This window comes from Homalodisca vitripennis, chromosome 5 (assembly GCF_021130785.1).
Source record: "Homalodisca vitripennis isolate AUS2020 chromosome 5, UT_GWSS_2.1, whole genome shotgun sequence".
Classification (NCBI taxonomy): Eukaryota; Metazoa; Arthropoda; class Insecta; order Hemiptera; family Cicadellidae; genus Homalodisca; species Homalodisca vitripennis.
In genome coordinates, this window is record NC_060211.1 from 173,006,968 (window position 1) to 173,028,369 (window position 21,402).

Sequence of the window (21,402 nt, forward strand, 5' to 3'; positions counted from 1 at the left end):
CGATATAACTTATTGGTGCTAGGCGCCGTAACATTAGAATGTCTCATTGGAATCTTCACAAATTGTTACTTCAGTAAAATAAATTTATTATTTAATAACCTTATATATTTAGGGCGATTTTTACTGCATATTTACGTAAAGGAATATAGGACAAGAACAATTTTAAAGATTTACTATAGGCATTCAAACACTTTTTAGTTTTTTTCATTATTTTTATAGGTAACTTCAAAGAATTCCCAAAGTTTTTGCCCTTCATCGTTTAAATATTCAAAAAGGGCACTTAAAAAAATAAAACTAAAAAACATTTGGATGCATAATATTAATGTCAATGAGATATATCGCGACGATCTCAGTTAAATGTATAAAAGTATATGATGTTTACAATGTTATTATAGGAACATTTTCTATTGTACATGGCGAAAGACAAACATAATACACACTTGTTGGAAAAGACAACGAAACATTTTGTTTACACTAACACAAATCCAATGAAAATAAGAAAACTATGTGTTCTATCATACTAGGGTCTACTTTGGGACAAAATATGACGTAACATGAGGTCACTGCACTTTCCACATTTCCAGCACTTTCCAAAGAGACTAAGAGATACCATGTTAGTAGAGTAGGAGCAGACTACGAAATACTACCAGACAGATGGTGAGTACTGGTTGTATGGTGTGGGGGAGAAAGTGGAACATTTTAAATTTTCATCAATATTTATTTACAAAGTGCATTTTTTAATCAATACTTTTATAAAGTAATGTCAGCCAAACAACTGGATATGAGTAAAGTAAATAGTCATATGCTCAGCACACCATGGTAAATGACGAAGAGGGGACCTCTTATTTAGAAAGAGTTAATCCAAGACAGCAGGGCCCCACAAGGTCACATACCATATTTGTTTTCTCACGTGAGTCCAGATCATTTTGTACATTTTGTCACTACGGAACTATTCTGAACCCAATTATGTCAGTCAGAGCAACAAAAATTGCGCTGCACCCCTGGTGTAGAGGAACAGAATCGCGGTGTACGATGCCGCGGTGCGAGGGTAGCGGAGACAGCTATGTGCCGCAGTTGGCAGATGTACCCCCCACTCACACTCGGTGTAGAGGAACAGAATCGCGGTGTACGATGCCGCGGTGCGAGGGTAGCGGAGACAGCTATGTGCCGCAGTTGGCAGATGTACCCCCCACTCACACTCGGTGTAGAGGAACAGAATCGCGGTGTACGATGCCGCGGTGCGAGGGTAGCGGAGACAGCTATGTGCCGCAGTTGGCAGATGTACCCCCCACTCACACTCGGTGTAGAGGAACAGAATCGCGGTGTACGATGCCGCGGTGCGAGGGTAGCGGAGACAGCTATGTGCCGCAGTTGGCAGATGTACCCCCCACTCACACTCGGTGTAGAGGAACAGAATCGCGGTGTACGATGCCGCGGTGCGAGGGTAGCGGAGACAGCTATGTGCCGCAGTTGGCAGATGTACCCCCCACTCACACTCGGTGTAGAGGAACAGAATCGCGGTGTACGATGCCGCGGTGCGAGGGTAGCGGAGACAGCTATGTGCCGCAGTTGGCAGATGTACCCCCCACTCACACTCGGTGTAGAGGAACAGAATCGCGGTGTACGATGCCGCGGTGCGAGGGTAGCGGAGACAGCTATGTGCCGCAGTTGGCAGATGTACCCCCCACTCACACTCGGTGTAGAGGAACAGAATCGCGGTGTACGATGCCGCGGTGCGAGGGTAGCGGAGACAGCTATGTGCCGCAGTTGGCAGATGTACCCCCCACTCACACTCGGTGTAGAGGAACAGAATCGCGGTGTACGATGCCGCGGTGCGAGGGTAGCGGAGACAGCTATGTGCCGCAGTTGGCAGATGTACCCCCCACTCACACTCGGTGTAGAGGAACAGAATCGCGGTGTACGATGCCGCGGTGCGAGGGTAGCGGAGACAGCTATGTGCCGCAGTTGGCAGATGTACCCCCCACTCACACTCGGTGTAGAGGAACAGAATCGCGGTGTACGATGCCGCGGTGCGAGGGTAGCGGAGACAGCTATGTGCCGCAGTTGGCAGATGTACCCCCCACTCACACTCGGTGTAGAGGAACAGAATCGCGGTGTACGATGCCGCGGTGCGAGGGTAGCGGAGACAGCTATGTGCCGCAGTTGGCAGATGTACCCCCCACTCACACTCGGTGTAGAGGAACAGAATCGCGGTGTACGATGCCGCGGTGCGAGGGTAGCGGAGACAGCTATGTGCCGCAGTTGGCAGATGTACCCCCCACTCACACTCGGTGTAGAGGAACAGAATCGCGGTGTACGATGCCGCGGTGCGAGGGTAGCGGAGACAGCTATGTGCCGCAGTTGGCAGATGTACCCCCCACTCACACTCGGTGTAGAGGAACAGAATCGCGGTGTACGATGCCGCGGTGCGAGGGTAGCGGAGACAGCTATGTGCCGCAGTTGGCAGATGTACCCCCCACTCACACTCTGCACACATGTGCAACATTGCACACTGCTTTTTGTGGAGAGCGGGACAGAAGAGAGCACAAAGCCCACCCGTTGTTGTGTCGGTATCAACACGGCAGCAGCCGCCTCACCCGGTCACTGGCCTTCTTCCTGCCGCAGCGCAGCCACTTCCGGTGCGGCGACTCACCTGGCAATCCGATATCCGGTGGCGGTAACGGTGCGCGGACTGAGAGGCGAGTTTCCGCCCGACGTCACCGAGGACCGCCCGCCAAATAATCCACTATTGAGAAGATGAACTTTATATTACAAGTAGTACCAATCTTTATGAGCACTTAAGTGATGTGAGCTTGAATTTAGGTACTACCTCGAGGGATGCTTTTCTGCTTCCCACAGAAGTATGGAGTGGCGCCGGAAGCGCTACTGAAGTCTGCACTGATGTCCAGGGGCATTTTCGATCGGTATTTCCTTACCTCATATCACGTACAGATCTTAAGCGCTCGTAGAGGGTGGCTTCAATTTCTTCTATCTATAATACGTACGTATGTATATACCTACTTATATTGCGTAATAACAAGAAGTAGACTACGTGCTATACGATCGTTTAGAAACATGGCAACCTAAAAACGTACGTTTCTGATCACATTCGCATTTCTAAACTCTCACAGCAACATATCCACGGCTATGAACAACCTTCTCCCAATAATGATTGACCTCTCTTCATTATCACCAATATATTATGTGTGAAAACGGCCTTCAAATGAACGAAAAAAGCTGTTCGTGTGTTCACGTTGGTTACATACGTACTTATTGTATATACATGTAATTAAATGAGATCAAGCCTGGGTGTAGTAAATAACTACGAGTATTTAACACTTGGCCGTTGTATTTTTAACGCAAAAATCACTTTACACCGTATTTATCTGCAACAAGTTTAAAAACATTTTAAAGTTTATAGTAGAAATTTTTACAACTAACGTTTGACCTACACGTATCTCAAGTAACGATACTATTGTCATACTGGACAAATCATCGCGTAACTAGTAAATAATAGCACTGCCATATTAGTGTTGTGAATTAATTATGTTTGAACAATTTTAAAATACATCTATCAAGGTAAAATCCGTACCGATTTGCTAAGCATTTCACGGCTGTTTTCACAACACGGTTCTCAATATTTAAACCGATCGTCCAAGGCATTGCTCTGACAACTGCTAGTAAAAGTAATTTATGACTACAGTAATATAGAATCATAAAACGACCACACGTGTGAGGCCGCCGTAGAAGGAGGTACTTATGAATGATTATTTAGTTTCTTCCATGAAAAAAGGCGTTCTACGCATTACCTACCCTCTTATAAGCGGAAAATCCGGTGGTTAAAAAGACAGTCGTAAAAACTATTGATACTATTAACTATTCTAAAAACATTTGTTAAGGACCGAAGGACCAGTCAAAAAACATTGTTTACACCTATTGCGGGTTTTCACCAGCACGCGTGTCAGTGTCCAGGCAGTGTCACGGGGACTTGACGCGTCGGCCAGTCCCTGACAATTAATCGTGTCACGTCGCCGAGAGTCGGTGTCGTAACGAACTTGGGGCGAAGCGAAATACATCCATGTAAGCAGTTAATGTGTTGCGCCAATGTTACACGGCCCGCTCTGAACAGCTGACAGACTCCTAGTTAATCAGGTCACAGTTCAGGTACCAACCAGTCACTCCTAGTTCACTCCTAGCTGAGAGCAGCACTGCACTGTATAATGTATAAGCACACAAACCCTTAAACATTTGGTACTGGCGATGACCACTCTGTCCCTATCTACTACTCGTTTTTCAGGCTAAAAGTAGGCAAACACGTAATTACTAATTATAAATATCGTTTAATTGTAAAAATCCGTATTAAATTCCGCAACACATAAGGGACCTGCAGGTGTCTGTCTGTCTATCTGTTGAAGGTCGGCGCTGAACACGCTGAGTCGCTGCTCTCATCTATAGACCAGACTGATATAAATGATCGTATATTTACTGGACTAACTTACATTATTACACGTAACAAACTATCATACTGTTTTGCTACGGCCGTCTTGCCTCCCATCTCCGATCGTTCTCAACACGTCTACATAACTTTAAATAACGATCTAGTAATTATTTTGTTTTCAATTCACTGATGTATTCGATAACAAATAACATACCTTATTTTGTTTTTTTTCTATGATTTGATATTACAATCATTAGATTATAAAATATTGTGGCATAATTTATTAGGTGCCAGGCCATTAAAATTGACAGTTGCTTTTTATTTTCAGTTTAGAGATACTGTAATTGTTTTTACAATATACAAAATTGTTTATTATGATAAATATGTTAATAATTATAATATCGCTGTGCACATTGATAAGAAATCGATTCGTTACCACTCACAAGCCTGTGTCCCACGTGGGACTAATTTTGTGCATTTAAAGTGTATGGCTACTAAGCATGTTCAGAAATAAATTAAAGTGATCTGAGCTTGAATTTAGGTACTCGAGGGATGATTTTCTTCTTCTGCTAAAAGTAAGGAGGCGCCACTAAAGTTCGCACTGTTGGCCTGGGGATTTCCGATCGGCACTTTTCCGACCTCAGATCACGTTTGACCATCTGGCACGTGATCTGAGGTCGGAAAAGTGCCGATCGGAAATCCCCAGGCCAACAGTGCGAAATTCAGTGGCGCTTCCGCACTTCTAGTGGAAGAAGAAAAACATCCCTCGAGATAGTACCTAAATTCAAGCTCAGATCACGTGAGCACTCGCAAAGTTTAACTTCAACTTTGGCAATACTAGTAATATATTAATGATAACCTAATCAAAATCTACGCGTAATAACAAGTAGTACTAGATAGGGGGACATAGTGGCCCTAGTATAATTTACAGTACCGAAAAGTGCTTTCAGATAAAAAATGTAATTGACAGAAAAATATTAACTCATTTGAAACCCTCCTGTTTAAAGAGGCTCGAACAAAACTAGGACAGACAGACCCAGGATCGGTTACACTCTTAGCGCACTATCTGGCGGCTAACTAAAGAAACGGAGATAATTATAGTTATATTGCAGAAAAGTGCTACTTACGCACGTCAAATAGGGTACACTTTCACAATAAAAAATATTTTCTACAAATTAATTCTAATTCATTAAAATGAGGTCCATAGAAGAGTACAATGATAACGACTCTATACAAAATTAGTAGGCCTACTACTTAACACAATACAATTTTTGCCGGAAAATTCCTAAATTGTTGCAAGGCCTATTCTGTTTTAATCCACTTCTTATCTCACTGATAATCTAGAATTATAGTATGGATGTCTGTTTCAGTCTCACATAATACAATAGAATAGCCTACACCCTAATATTGTTTAGTAGACGTCTTTAATTTGCATGGCCACAATACTCTACAGATGTGAGTTGAAGTCAAAGCTACTGTACAATCACTCATTTAATCCAATTGTCTATGTAAGGCTTTTTTCAAGCAAATCTTTCTAAATAGTATATTACTACAATATAATTATACACAAGACACGAGCAATTAAAATTTTATAAGAGTTTTGAACTTTCTACCCATTCACCCATTCATAACGCAAACTAAGCGACCAACGCTTCACATTTCCACGTAAAAGTTTAGTAGTAGTGTGGATATACAGTAATGTAGTAGTCTTCGTGTAGAAAATAAAACACTGTAATTCGCTGCAGACGATGAATAAAAAAAATAGAGATAATTTTCGGCACATATCACTTTAGTACCGACCAAGAAATTGTTATTATAAACAACAATATGAACGTGAATCGGATTTCTCAAACAAATTAAATAACCAAAATGGCAAACGAAACGAAAAAATAAAAAAAAATTACCAGTTCCCAATTTGTTTACTTATTGGGTTCACCCAATAGTCAGAGTAAAGCATATGATTATAGATGTTGCACCATAGGAGAATTGATACCCAACTCCAAACTTCACCAAACTCGAGTATTCCATTGAGGCAGCAATTTAGAGGCTATAATATACGTAACTTCTGAGTTGATCTAAACTCAGGACTGATTTACTGAAGACGTGATTAGACTGAATTTGAAGCTTCGCAGCAGACAGTCTAAATTGTTAGAATACTTTTGGTAACCCAAAGGTAATATTAAAGAAGGAACAATGATGTCTGAAATGATGTCTTTTTCGTCGATTTTTGTAACACATAATAGTAATAACACAGTAAAATAACAACATGAGTATAATGTGTAGCGGCAAATGCGAGGAGGCCGTGCAGGGCACAACGTTTGGAATAGTGACGGCCGAGTTTATAAACGTTAATCTATGACAGATGGGCTGCCGTAATAAGTAGCCTAAACAGAATCCTATTATAATCGAACCCGGAGCCTGGAAACGGCAGCTGGGCCGACAGCTGGTTAGTCCTGGCCGAATCTCAGGATGTATAAGTATTGTATTTGGGGCGTAATCCGGAAACGGTGGCGGCGGCGGCTCGCCGGGTCCGGGCCCCCATCTCACGGGGCGAGAGGAGCAGATGGCCCGGCGGCGGAAACACTTTAGACTTCCGGCTTAACCCTTGAGGAGGCCGGGCAGGTAGTAGACGGCCGCGTGTATGAATGGCCGACCCGTTACTGTACACTTCATTCATACCGGCGGACTTGACCCGGTTCACGGTTCAGGCGGTTCATTCATGGTCCACGACTGTGAGAGGCCGAACATAGTGAAAGTAGCGAAGGTTTCAACGACTGTCACCCGAACACCGCACAATCGGCCTTATTCACTGCTTTCGGCCGATCCAAACCTCAAAAAGTATCTGATTCACACATTGAATTACAATCATAAGCTACATATTTTGCTTTATCAGCCAGATACCTAAAATATATAATATACCTAGCTATTTAATAGTATATGTGATTGGAAGTCACATATCGGTCTGGACTACATTACAAATAATTGTACGACAGTCGAGAAAAATTTAAGGAATTTTCCTCAAAATTTGGGGATTTTAAAGGCAAATGCAATTTGTAAAGTGACAGCAGAGTTCAAATCAAAACTAGCTGAACTTTTAACCAAAACATGTTTTTAAATGTATTTCGCCTTGAATTATTGATAACTCCATAAAGTGATGTCGACTTACTGAATGTCTTGTGGTCCGCTCGAGGCTGAGATGAATCGACGACTTTTGGTAATCCATAATGAGGTGGCAGAGAGCACTACACTGAACAGAACGATCACTCTCACAGCACTGTAGGTCACACACTTCACACTCCACGTCCACCACACGTTAACGGGTCAGCGACGATAACAGTGCAGGATACCGCTTGGCGTACACTCGGGCGAGAAACGTCCGCCGCCTAAACCAGAGCTGAACTGAGCGTAATAATGGTTTTTGTCAACGGGCCCGTCGGATACGTGCGCAGAAACGACGGCGCACGGGCCCGCTGCTGCCGCCTGGCGGCCCCCTCCCCTACTACCTTTTTATGAATGGAACACTCCCCGGTGGTGGGGGGAGCCCATTGAAAAATGCAAGAGTGAGTGAGATAGTTTGATCGGTATTGTGCTGCCTCTGCTGCGGGACGCCGAGTGAATGAATGGGAGAGGCTAAGGTTAAGACGCGGAATTAGAACATAACTGTAGGCCCGTGTGTGACCACGTATCGATTGTGGAGCGACACGCCCACGGCGTCCACCTCGCACACGATGTGTGTCTCACGCTGTACCGTAAATACACAGCCCTTGTCTCTTGGAAACCTCCGTAGATTGTGAACTTCACGCATCATCTCCCAAACTTCTCCTTGATTCTTCACGGTGAAGTTTAAGGACACGAAACAGCGGTTGCGAGGACCATGAATTTCCCGATTGTCCCGAAGAACTGATCTGACAAGAGCCAAAATATTACTCGATGAGATTTCCGCAGGTCTCGTTTACCGTTTGATAGAGCCTAGGCACTTCCAGTCCATCCAGATTTTACAGTGTTGCACTTCAAGTACCTCCTAGGGGCCATAGAATCGAGACGCTTCTTTTTCACATGAGATTCAAAGGATGTCGACCACTACCAAGACAATAACCCTTTAAATAGCAGGGAAATGTCCAATGCCTGCTCAATTCTTGGAAGATTTCTGTAAAATCCTGAAGGATTGATCTACGACGTTTTGGCCGTTGGGCCTGTCCGGAGCCCTAATAATAAAATGAGGGATTTCCTTTTACCCTCACTGGGAAGTTACATAAAGACGGTAGCCTAGTCTATAAAGGATATCGAAAGGCATCTCACACAGGTTGCCTTGCGAGCAAGTGGTAAACATCACATCATAAGAACTAGATGATGAACATCTCGCTTTTAGTTCGCGTATCCCCATAAATTAATTATTACCCACTGTGTCTGTGACTGTTGGGCACATTTGTTGGGAGTATTGTGGAAAAGAGGCTTACACGTACCAAGGAGTATATATAATATCTATATGCCTAATGCTCGTGTCACTTTCAAACCCTGAACTGTGCTCCTTTAAAATTAAAAATGTGATTATCTGTCACACAAGTGCGACACACAACTTTGGAAATAGGAATGCAGTACACATTTTTTCAATATGATAGGCTACTTAATACTTTCCAGCCAACCAGAAACCATTACGCTTGATTTCCTCTACAAAACAGCCGAATGGAATTCTACCTTCACGGGCAGAACTGTAAAAACTACTCACTCCTTTGACCCTAACCGTTATCAGCTATCGAAAGACCACCTACCTAGAAAGACACACATATAGTTTTCAATAAATATCTGCTTCCACAACCACAGTGACACCTTAAAACCTGGTTTCATATTCAATAACCTTCTTTAAGAACTATTATTCATTTGCCTTTTCTGAAATTACAGTGCATCAGATATAACACATCATATACATCGAGAAACTTTATACCTGGGATACTATATGTGTTATTTTCCAAATTACATGTACGTACGTTTTTATAACATTAGTAGTCTAAATTTACTTTTACAAATCCGATGCATTTGGTAAAAGAATTAGCAATGTTAATGATCGCTTCTTTTCAGACTCGCCGACAAAATTTCAGTTTAATTTTTCAAAACGGACCAGAAAGAAATTGGTCTATAATTTATAACCTTGGTTTCCTAACTTTCGATGGTAGAGATAGAGGCTACAGTAAATTGCCTCACGTGAACATTATAGGCCCATACTACGTTGCTATCATTCGAACTTCACAGTAGAAGAAGACAAAGATGTTCAACCAGTTAAGGTTTAGTATTAAATAAAGAGCCTAATTTTTATAAAATGCAATTTTCATAATATTTACATAACATTTTGATTTATATTTAAAACAAATGATAGGGGACGTAACACTACCATTTGTGACCTACTGTAAGATACCTTCGAATTCGCGCTTTTTCGATACATGGATTTTATATGGACACCGTTTTAGTTTTGTATTGTATTTAACTATCGATTCTATTGATAATACAACCATTGACATGTAAATTAATATGATGGTAAACAGCGTAACAATCTACAACGAAATGTACATATTTTTGCAAGTTGGTGTAAACTATGAACCCACGTGAATGTCGAGTTTTGCTCTAATCCACCTTCCTCTTAGTGCAGAGTCTGGAATCTGACGCTGTCACAGACTTGACTCCTGGAATCTGGAGCCATGTTCGTTTGAAGAGATCCAAAAACAGTGGGCGACGAAGAAGCTCAAAATGGACTCTTTACATTGTTTAGACATCAAGGACACCCATAGTACTAACAATAGCGCAATGTCGGTGAAGTGGTTTTCTCGTTGTGCCATCAGGTACACAATTTAATACGATGTGCCAGACACGATCTTTAAACACAGTGAAACAACCGGGTTTATAAACGTAACGCCATCTAAATTTTACTATATTTTGTAGTCTGGGTGAGTATGATCCTACAAAATATAGTGTAATCTAGATTACGTGTACAAAACTCGGTTGCTGCACTGTGCTTACAGATCGAATCTAAAAAACGTAGTGCACTGCGAACTACACACAACCTTCACAATGAATACACCCTTCCTTCCCTAGCACGTTGTAAATATGAACTCCTGTTTCACCTACGTACCTTTTTTGTTATCTTAGGACAAGAACCTTAGAGAATTGCAACTAGTCCTATACGGACCTTTGTCCTACTTCTTACTTCCGGAGTGACAGAATATTTAGGATGAGTAGGGGCCTCCTCCTGTTCGAGATTCAAGAGAAAAGTGTAGTGCACTAATCTCCAAGTCATGTCTTCTCCGAAGAAGGCTCTGAACCAGCCTCTCCAGTCAAAGCAGGCAGGGAGTGACACACCCTTATATCTAGGCTGGCAAGAACCTTTGACTCTTAGGGAACAATCCCTATTAACTCCAACAGTCATCTCCCGCAGTAGACTAGACCTATCGAATTACCCTTGCACCCCAGAATCTCGACATTTGCGGTTAGTGGTGTGCCGCTCCTGGACATCCATAAAGTTGCCCAAATGTAAGTGACACCTACTGTGGGTTCGACTGGAAGGTATAAACCAGCCAGGAGTGAACCCTCCCGGGGGACTCACCTACCTTATTGGAACTTCATCTCTACGCTATTGCGATTAGCACAATAAAAAAGGTAGTTTTTCAACCCAACACAGGTTTATAGTGCATAGTCTAACCTATGGGAAACAAAAAATGTAGCAATTCAAGAGAATGACTACTTGGGCGCGTAAGTACGACTGGTTTAAGAACACTATCAACACAGACTCTAAGTGTAGATAATATATTTCAGTAAAATTAATAAATACAGCCTTACTGTAAGTTTAGTGGTACACGTAACATGACATACAATGGGGGGAAAAGGTGCAAAATAGCGTAGACGTCCTTCCTTCATGTCACACAAGAAATATAACATTAAACTATTTAAGGTTTGTTACTGACGGTGGATGTTTGAAAGGATAACAGGTTTTCGGCCATTTGCCATCGTTATAGGTTATAAAAGTTATAACACAATGTTTCGAGGATTGGAATCTATCATCTTCGTCAGGTGGGGGAAGTATTATATTCTGTACTTTATTTTTGAATGTGTTTATGTCAAGTTTGTTATTGACGATGGAAGGTTTGAAAGGATAACAGGTTTTCGGCCATTTGCCATCGTTATAGGTTATAAGTTTATAAAGTTGTAAACACAATGTTTCGAGGATTGGAATCTATCCTCTTCGTCAGGTGTGGGAAGTATTACATTCTGTTTATTTTTGTATGTATTAATACCTCCCTAACCTGACGAAGAGGATAGATGCCAATCGTCGAAACGTTGTGTTATACCTTGTATAACCTATAATGATGGCAACTATCCGAAATCATGTTATCTTTTTCAAACTAAACGCGAATTTTTAAGTGTTGCACTAACTTACATTATAAACACGCGGGGGTAATAAGCAGCGCAATACAACGGCGGGGAAGGAAGTGGTCTAAAATGATACCCTGGCTAAAAATCGAACAAAAAATAAACCAGGCGTGGACAAAAACAGCGACTTCCAGCAAAGGGCAAAGAAACCGGTGATTGACTGTCAAAAGAAGTTCTTAGGGAGGAGGTGTCGGAAGTTATGAATGAAAAGCAATAGGCAGGCTATTTGTGGGAGGGAGGGGAGGCAGGAAATGCCCCCTCCACTACTTCCGGTGCTACCTACGCAGTGGTGTCGTCCTCCTCTCCTCTCGGCTCTACAGCTACAATATCGTCTCTCTCACTCGCAGGCACGGGCACGGACTTGACCTTGACAGGGTCACTGGTCACACACTACATTACATCGGGTGTGACAGAACCCCGGCAAAATATGTAGGAAGTATACGGGGGTGTACATCCACACATTCCCCCATCACGGGGTGTAATTTTAATTGCACAATGTTAATGGAAAGTTCGGGTATACATCCTCTTTCCCCATAGCTACCAACAAACAAACGAAACTATTAACTTTCTTGGACTACGGCACCTTTTCTGAGAAGTGTAATTTATTTTAATAAAACAGAAAACTAAAATTGATTTATAATATGATTTATAAATACACTAGTCAAAGAAATATACTGCGCACATTACTTAATACTGTTAGTACAAAACCTGTGACTTCATCTTAGTTTAGGACCAGACTCTGGTAACGTCCTTCATAGATGTAGAATTTGTATGATTGATAGTTTCAGGATCCAGTCAATGCCTTGACCACATGTTACAAAATAATTTCAAATTTTGACTACTGATTTCAGGACGAATTAACGAGTTCACTAGATGGAGATTGTACATGATTGACAGGTTTCATGATTTAGTAATATAATAACCTGATAGTACTGAACCTCCTATATTTTTACTATTAAGTTCAGGACGTCTTAACGTGTTCACTACATGCAAGATTTGAACATGATACACAGGTTTCAGTATCTATAAATGTAACAACACCATACTGCAGAACTTCTTGTTTATACTATTGAGTTGAGGACGTCTTAACATGTTCACTAGAGCAGACTGTATATGATTGACAGGTTTCAGGATCTATGAATGTAACAACACCATACTGCAGAACTTCCTGTTTATACTATTGAGTTGAGGACGTCTTAACATGTTCACTACAGCAGCCTGTATATGATTGACAGGTTTCAGGATCTATAAATGTAACAACACCATACTGCAGAACTTCCTGTTTATACTATTCAGTTGAGGACGTCTTAACATGTTCACTAGAGCAGACTGTATATGATTGACAGGTTTCAGGATCTATGAATGTAACAACACCATACTGCAGAACTTCCTGTTTATACTATTGAGTTGAGGACGTCTTAACATGTTCACTAGAGCAGACTGTACATGATTGACAGGTTTCAGGATCTATGAATGTAACAACACCATACTGCAGAACTTCTTGTTTATACTATTCAGTTGAGGACGTCTTAACATGTTCACTAGAGCAGACTGTATATGATTGACAGGTTTCAGGATCTATGAATGTAACAACAGCACCATACTGCAGAACTTCCTTGTTTATACTATTGAGTTGAGGACGTCTTAACATGTTCACTAGAGCAGACTGTACATGATTGACAGGTTTCAGGATCTATGAATGTAACAACACCATACTGCAGAACTTCTTGTTTATATACTATTCAGTTGAGGACGTCTTAACATGTTCACTAGAGCAGACTGTATACATGACAGGTTTCAGTATCTATGAATGTAACAACAGCATACTGCAGAACTTCTTGTTTATACTATTCAGTTGAGGACGTCTTAACATGTTCACTAGAGCAGACTGTATATGATTGACAGGTTTCAGGATCTATGAATGTAACAACAGCATACTGCAGAACTTCTTGTTTATACTATTGAGTTGAGGACGTCTTAACATGTTCACTAGAGCAGACTGTACATGATTGACAGGTTTCAGGATCTATGAATGTAACAACACCATACTGCAGAACTTCCTGTTTATACTATTCAGTTGAGGACGTCTTAACATGTTCACTAGAGCAGACTGTACATGATTGACAGGTTTCAGGATCTATAAATGTAACAAAATCATACTGCAGAACTTCCTGTTTATACTATTGAGTTGAGGACGTCTTAACATGTTCACTAGAGCAGACTGTACTGATTGACAGGTTTCAGTATCTATAAATGTAACAAAATCATACTGCAGAATGTTTATACTATTCAGTTGAGGACGTCATAACATGTTCACTACAGCAGATACATGATTGACAGGTTTCAGTATCTATAAATGTACTGCAGAAGACATACATGTTCACTACAGCAGACTGTACATGAACAGCTGTTTTACAGTTGTTGGTCTATTGAGTTGAGGACGTCTTAACATGTTCACTAGAGCAGACTGTATATGATTGACAGGTTTCAGGATCTATGAATGTAACAACAGCATACTGCAGAACTTCTTGTTTATACTATTGAGTTGAGGACGTCTTAACATGTTCACTAGAGCAGACTGTACATGATTGACAGGTTTCAGGATCTATGAATGTAACAACAGCATACTGCAGAACTTCCTGTTTATACTATTGAGTTGAGGACGTCTTAACATGTTCACTAGAGCAGACTGTATATGATTGACAGGTTTCAGGATCTATGAATGTAACAACAGCATACTGCAGAACTTCTTGTTTATACTATTGAGTTGAGGACGTCTTAACATGTTCACTAGAGCAGACTGTATATGATTGACAGGTTTAGGATCTAGTAACATAACAACCGGATAGTGCAGAACTTCCTGTTTATACCATTGAGTTCCAGGACCTGTTATCGTGTTCACTAGATGCAAGATCTGGACAGATGTATATGTTTCACATAGTCAGGTAATTCACGTACTCATTTTTTTAGTTCATTTTAAGTTGATCTTGTATGACAATCGACATAATATTCATTTTACAAATGTACGTGTTTGACAGCTAAGAAATATATCATAGATTAACACACTGACTATGGTGGACGCACATTGGTGCCATTCCGCCGTCCTAAAGTCATCCTTGTATGACAACATGTGTGATAACTCTTTATGTGTAGCGTCCACAAAAAACTGTTTTGTCTCCCGTAATAGAACGGCTCACATTCCATAATGTGCCCATTCATGAGTGGAAGGCGTGATATAGAGCGATGACGAGAGGCCGTATGTATGAATGGGGGCACGTGGCGTGCATGGCGCGGGCGGAGCGGCTGTGTTGCTCAACAGATCATTGTGATAAGATAAGGTCGAACCGCTGCGATACACTATCACCTGGGCATGACGTGTGTCTTATTTACACACAGTCGTGTATTTGTTGCCTAAACATCCATTGGTACGGGTTGGTGTATGAAACTGAAAAATTTGCGTTGACTTCCTTCAGATTCCAGACGCTGCGCCGGTATAGTAAAGCTGACTTATTTTACCACGCGAAGTTTAGGCCTAAGAAGTCCCCTCTAACACTTAACCTGGGGACCAACGGCTTAAATGTGACTTCCGAACCACCACCAATGACTGGAGCAGGCAGTCTGCTTGCAAGGACAGGATTGCTCAGCGGTCACCCATCCAAACAGCAGCCACGCTCGTCGTTGCTTGATCTGGTTATCTCGCGATAACCGCTGTACCCGCTACACTGCGCTATTGGCAAAGGTGGACTGGAGCTAAACTCATCGTATACTAGATTTGACCGGTGGAACGACCACTACCGGTCTCCGGACATGGCGTTTTGCACATTAGACGATTCTGCCCGTCCGGAGTACACCCGGACGGTTACATCCATGGTCTGTTGATTTTAACATTGCACGATCCGTCCGGATGGGAAAAAGAACACTTCAGTTCTGTTGAAGGTTAATCCATATTAGTCATTGTATTATAGGTGCTGTGTCGTCGGCGGAAAGAAAAAGGTGCAATCGTTTCTGGTGTCAATCAATTATCAGAGACGTGAGGATGTCGCACCAAACTCGTGTCATTTTCTGGTGCTGCAGCGGGCGTGACGGAGACCCCTCTAGAACAACACAGTTATTTATTTCTCTTTGTCCTCTAGAAAACGAGGAGTCACTTGAGAGGGGTTTATAGTTAAAATTCCCAAAATTCCATATTTTTGGAGGATTCAAACAATGTTCAGAATCACCAAATGATACTTCCTTTCCACATTGCACAACTGCCCAAAGGACATCTCCTTATATAAAATTTAAAAAACAAGATGGGAGAAGGAGTCTTGATTTTTAATTCACCCTGTATAAAAGTACTAATGCTTAACTGAACAGTTATCAATCGTTGTGACTTTTTCTCTTCGCTCTTCTGACTCACCGAGTGACACCACCGTGATGTTAGAAAACACCTTATTGGAAGCAGTCTGTACAACAATTCCGTGGAATACACCTGGATAAGGGGTTAACATGGAATGATCACATTAATTCTGCATGTGCCAAATTATCCTCAGGCATCTATTTTGGAGGCAAAACTTCTTCATATACTGGCTTAATTCACCCACATCTCACTTATGGAATATTTTCTGGGGAGTATGTGTAAACAGATTTTAAGAGAGCTTTTAATTTTATGAGAGCTTTTAGACTTCAGAAAAAAGCTGTTAAGAGTCATTGCAAAATTGAAACCCAGAGTTTTGTAAAGAGGCTTTCAAACTCTACAACTGTCAACTCTGACTAGTTTATACAGGGTGTTTGAAAAGTATGGGTACGGCTTAATATTTTAAAAACCATAGGAGATAACATCTATAAACTTTGCACAGTGTCATATGACTATGTAAATTATTTTTTCTTTGCTATTACCATGACATGCCAACCATGGGGGGGACGGCCCACAGAGGAAAACATGGAAATCTTAAATTAAAGCATGGGTCGAGTGATGCCTCATTTGAAAGAGCTCACTTAGTAGAGTTGAATGCCGCAAACCGCAACAGAATACGACGATCCAGTAAGAAATGGCAGCGCATAATGTACTCCACAATGTGTACCTAAAACAACCCGCCATTTCTGATTGGATAAACCTTTTGAGATGCGGTTTGCGGCATTCAACTCTACTAAGTGAGCTCTTTGAAATGAGGTATCACTCTACCCATGCTTCAATTTAAGATTTCCATGTTTTCCTCTGTGGGCCGTCCCCCCATGGTTGGCATGTCATGGTAATTACAAGAATAAATAATTTACATAGTCATATGACACTGTGCAAAGTTTATAGATGTTATCTCCTATGGGTTTTAAAATATTAAGCCGTACCCATACTTTTCAAACACCCTGTATATTTGGGAAACAGCAATGTTCTGTATGTCAATCATACACAAGTATGATACTACAGGCAGCGAAAACTACCGAACTGGGAGACACAGAACGGTTATTTATGAACATTTCCCTCACAGTCGGGTGTTCACTTTATTTATAAATGACCAGGCTCAATCAAGAATGCCCCAACGCTCAAGGCGGTGAGAACTCTTCTAAAACGCTGTTTTATGTTAAATGCATTTTATAATGTCATCTAGTTTCTGGTAATTGACTGGGAGACTGCCCAATTGGCTGACTGACTCCGAAGCAGGGTCTGGGGGTAAATAAACAAATAAATAAATATTGGAGAGTAAATGTACATATTTCGATGTTTGCATTGAGAAAACTGTGGTGAGCTTGTCAAAAATTGATAGTATCCCTGACTTTTACAATGCAATAGTTGTTATTGTAACTGCTGTGAAAATTTATTGAATTTGACTGTCCAGACCGTCTTCTGTCAAACTGCGGAGGGCCGAACTGCGTGTTTTCCGAGAACTGTTTCGAAGGGACGACATTCCCTCACGCCTACGTGCTCTCGCATTTCAAACCGAACTGAACGAGGAGAGGAGCCCCTGAGCTCGCAGAAGTGAGGGTGCCGGGCCTAGGACGGCACATGTATTGGCGAGCACGTAGCGGCCCGGGCCACGCCACACCTGGCTGGACCGAGGCCCATTCACGTCGCGATCAATGGGCAGGCCGGAAGTGCCATTGTGCGACCGGAAATAGCCGGCATTCTTCTAACGGATACTGTGGCGACTAATTGTGGCTGTCACCATTCCGCGTAGCAGCCAATTATCTCGACACCCGCCCGCCATTGCCGCGTCACGCACCGGATTAGGCCTACTACGTACCGTACAGAGATAGGTAACGTCGTTGTCTTCTATTATCTACTCATATATTACACACAATGATTCCATGATATCTTTTTTATTGTTAAAAAAACAAGATTTTCCGGACATTTGCCATCATTTAGAAAAACAAAAAGCAGCAACACTACGTTTTAAGATCTGTAATCAGACCTCTTCTTCAGGTGAATAACTAACCTAACACATTATCACAATCTAGGTAAAAATAAACAAATACCAGAGTGTTGTGACGTGCATGTCAGGAATAACAACCACACAATGTAGTGTGTAAACTTCACTAACTCTAAAACACCCTGTTTCCTTGACAATCCTTCCGTCGTCAAAAACGAACTTCAAACAAAAATCTCAAATCTGTTATAATTTTCAAAAAATTTCCAAAATCTCACCTTTATAGATCGCGGATACAAAGGAGTATACAAGGCACCAACATAACATAACGGAAGTCTCACCAACCGATCCAACATCTTACCAACCGCACTGTAAACTTTACCCCGAGTTTCTATCACACGATAACATGTCATATGAGTCCCCTCAGTTAGTTTACGAATTAGACAAGATTTTATAATATGCACAAAATATCACCCTATTATTAAAATTTATTTTTCTCATTGTGTTACATAAAATTAGTCCATAATTACACAGATTATAGCCCCCAGAGCAGGTGCCTTGACACCGGTACCAAACTTGATTAGAATATAACAACGTCCGCCAATTGCTGAGGTCGACGTAAAGGTGAGGCAGAACGTGAGTGGCAGGTGCCGTGACACCGGTACCAAACTTAATTAGACTATAACAACGTCCTGTATTTGCTGAGGGCGACGTAAAGGTGAGGCAGGACGTGAGTGGCAGGTGCCGTGACACCGGTACCAAACTTAATTAGACTATAACAACGTCCTGTATTTGGTGAGGGCGACGTAAAGGTGAGGCAGAACGTGAGTGGCAGGTGCCGTGACACCGGTACCAAACTTAATTAGACTATAACAACGTCCTGTATTTGCTGAGGGCGACGTAAAGGTGAGGCAGAACGTGAGTGGCAGGTGCCGTGACACCGGTACCAAACTTAATTAGACTATAACAACGTCCTGTATTTGCTGAGGGCGACGTAAAGGTGAGGCAGGACGTGAGTGGCAGGTGCCGTGACACCGGTACCAAACTTAATTAGACTATAACAACGTCCTGTATTTGCTGAGGGCGACGTAAAGATGAGGCAGGACGTGAGTGGCAGTGCCGTGACACCGGTACCAAACTTAATTAGACTATAACAACGTCCTGTATTTGCTGAAGGCGACCGGTGGGAGGGGGAAGGCGACCCCCGGAATGACGGCAATCTTGTCCCCAAATTGGGCCCAAAACGCAGACCCTCGTTAAAATTTTGGTGGAATAACGATTAAGGATATTAGGGAACATGAAACAACAGACCTGTTTAAATACCTTGCCCCCTTCAACTACCGGCGTAAGATTACACTCATAACAATTGGGGATTTTCTTCATTGAACAACTCTAAACATGCTAAGTAAATAAAACTACACGTTTGTTCTCACAGTGGGTTCAATTTAAAAAAATACACACACGCGCGCGCGCGCGCGCGCGCACACACACACACACACACACACACACAGATTAAAGTATAACTATTTCACGATTGCACAACAACTAACCATTTGGACTAAATTGACACCTGTCGTTGTAGATTATAATAAAAATATATAATTAGTAATAGAACAAGTAGTAAAAATTACACACGTTATAGTGGGATATTTTACTGTGAAATCGTCAATTAGCACGCAATCTACTTACTATAGTGTTAATTTAATTGGGAATAAATATTATTGAACAAATCGATTAAAACGTGAATAAATTACAACAGTCCGGTGGATAATCCATAATCGTAATCCATATTTTTCTATATGCTTATAGGACAAAAGTTTGCACTTGATCTTTCGATTCTACGTAACACGCCTAAGAGCCGACTGCACTGTCACCCTTCCAGGTTTTAGTCCCATAAGATGTTTACTCCCTTTTTATAGTAGTAAATTCATGTGATAGCCTACATTTCAATAAACATATATAATTTTCACGCATCCAAAAACTTGTTGTTTTAGGCTATTTTTATTGGTAGTTGAGACAAAAAAAAACCACCAACGTTTTTGTAATTCATTTGTTTATATATACAAAAGTCATGAACTTGACAGGAAATCTTAAGATGCGTTTGAATGCGTATTGTATCTTGTATGCGCAATTCGACGACCAAACATACAGGCGTTAAAATGTTTGAAGTTTAAAAGTGTTCTTAAGGGGTAAAATTAACTTTGTAGTTTGGCTGTATACGAGTACATAGCCTACTGATACCAGCGTGGGTTGTTATTTTGTTAATACATCAGCGATTCGGTCGATCTGCGTGATCTGATTTAACAATTTTAAAATTGAAAAAGGAGTACGAATAAAATCTCCTGCGTCCATCAGACCAGCGGTATTTGCCGACTGGCAAGAGCGCCGTCCACGCGAAGGCGGCAAAACACGCACACGGCGGTCGGGAGGGACTGGGACGCTCAAGTTAGGCGGAACGGTGAACGCGAAAAACCGTTCCTGAACGCGAAATGCGTATAATTTATAATATTATACAAATACAAATAAATATGAGGGTTCTGAATTTACTTAGTAAATTGTAATAGTTATCCAACAAGAAAAAATTATTTTCTGTTGATCGATTTTTCCTGTTTCTTATTTCAATACTTAAGTGGGGAAGTCATTGCACTTTAATGAGATTTTGATTGATTGCACCACGTGTTTACGAGGGAAACGGTCCTAACCCGTATACAATTATTCATTGACTATTTCGGTAGTTGAATCCGTTAAAAAACCGTTAAAAAATTTCTTGAATCATACATAAGTATAAATAGGTATGGTGAAGCCTAACACAATATTTGTTTTTTGTTTCCGAACAGATACATAAGTTTATTTAAGTTTTTTTTTTAATCCACACTTTTCAATACTGAACCATGGATTACTGATCGATTTATCAGCCGAAAATAGGATTACAATCCTGTTTATTATATAGGAAATTGCCTTTTAATGTTTTTTGCGAATACCAAAAAATAAGTTTTTAGGTGCTTACATATTATGTAGTAATTGATTTGCGAAGTAAATAAACGTTGGTTTGTTTTTTCTTAGGTATAAACATATTGCTTCCTGTGATAGGCAACGCCTGATTACTGGAATATAACCGTACATTACTCGTAAGTTGATCGGTACAGTACTAATTATGTTCACAATTCTTTAATTGTGCGTAAAAACTTTATAAAATAATTTTTGTAA

At 41.2% G+C, this 21,402-nt stretch overlaps 1 protein-coding gene across 2 annotated transcripts in view; it reads right to left on the minus strand.

The window, feature by feature from the left end:
• The window catches only part of LOC124363185 (protein sprouty homolog 3), a 66,754-nt gene that overhangs the window by 19,521 nt on the left and 25,831 nt on the right, over positions 1-21,402 (minus strand). The window contains exon 1 of one of the 2 annotated variants that reach the window (XM_046818335.1): positions 7,605-7,892. The exons of the other annotated variant lie outside the window; for it this stretch is intronic. The gene's annotated coding sequence lies outside the window, so the exon portion shown is untranslated. Of the gene's footprint in view, positions 1-7,604; positions 7,893-21,402 lie in introns of those variants that run through there. 2 annotated transcript variants of the gene reach the window in all.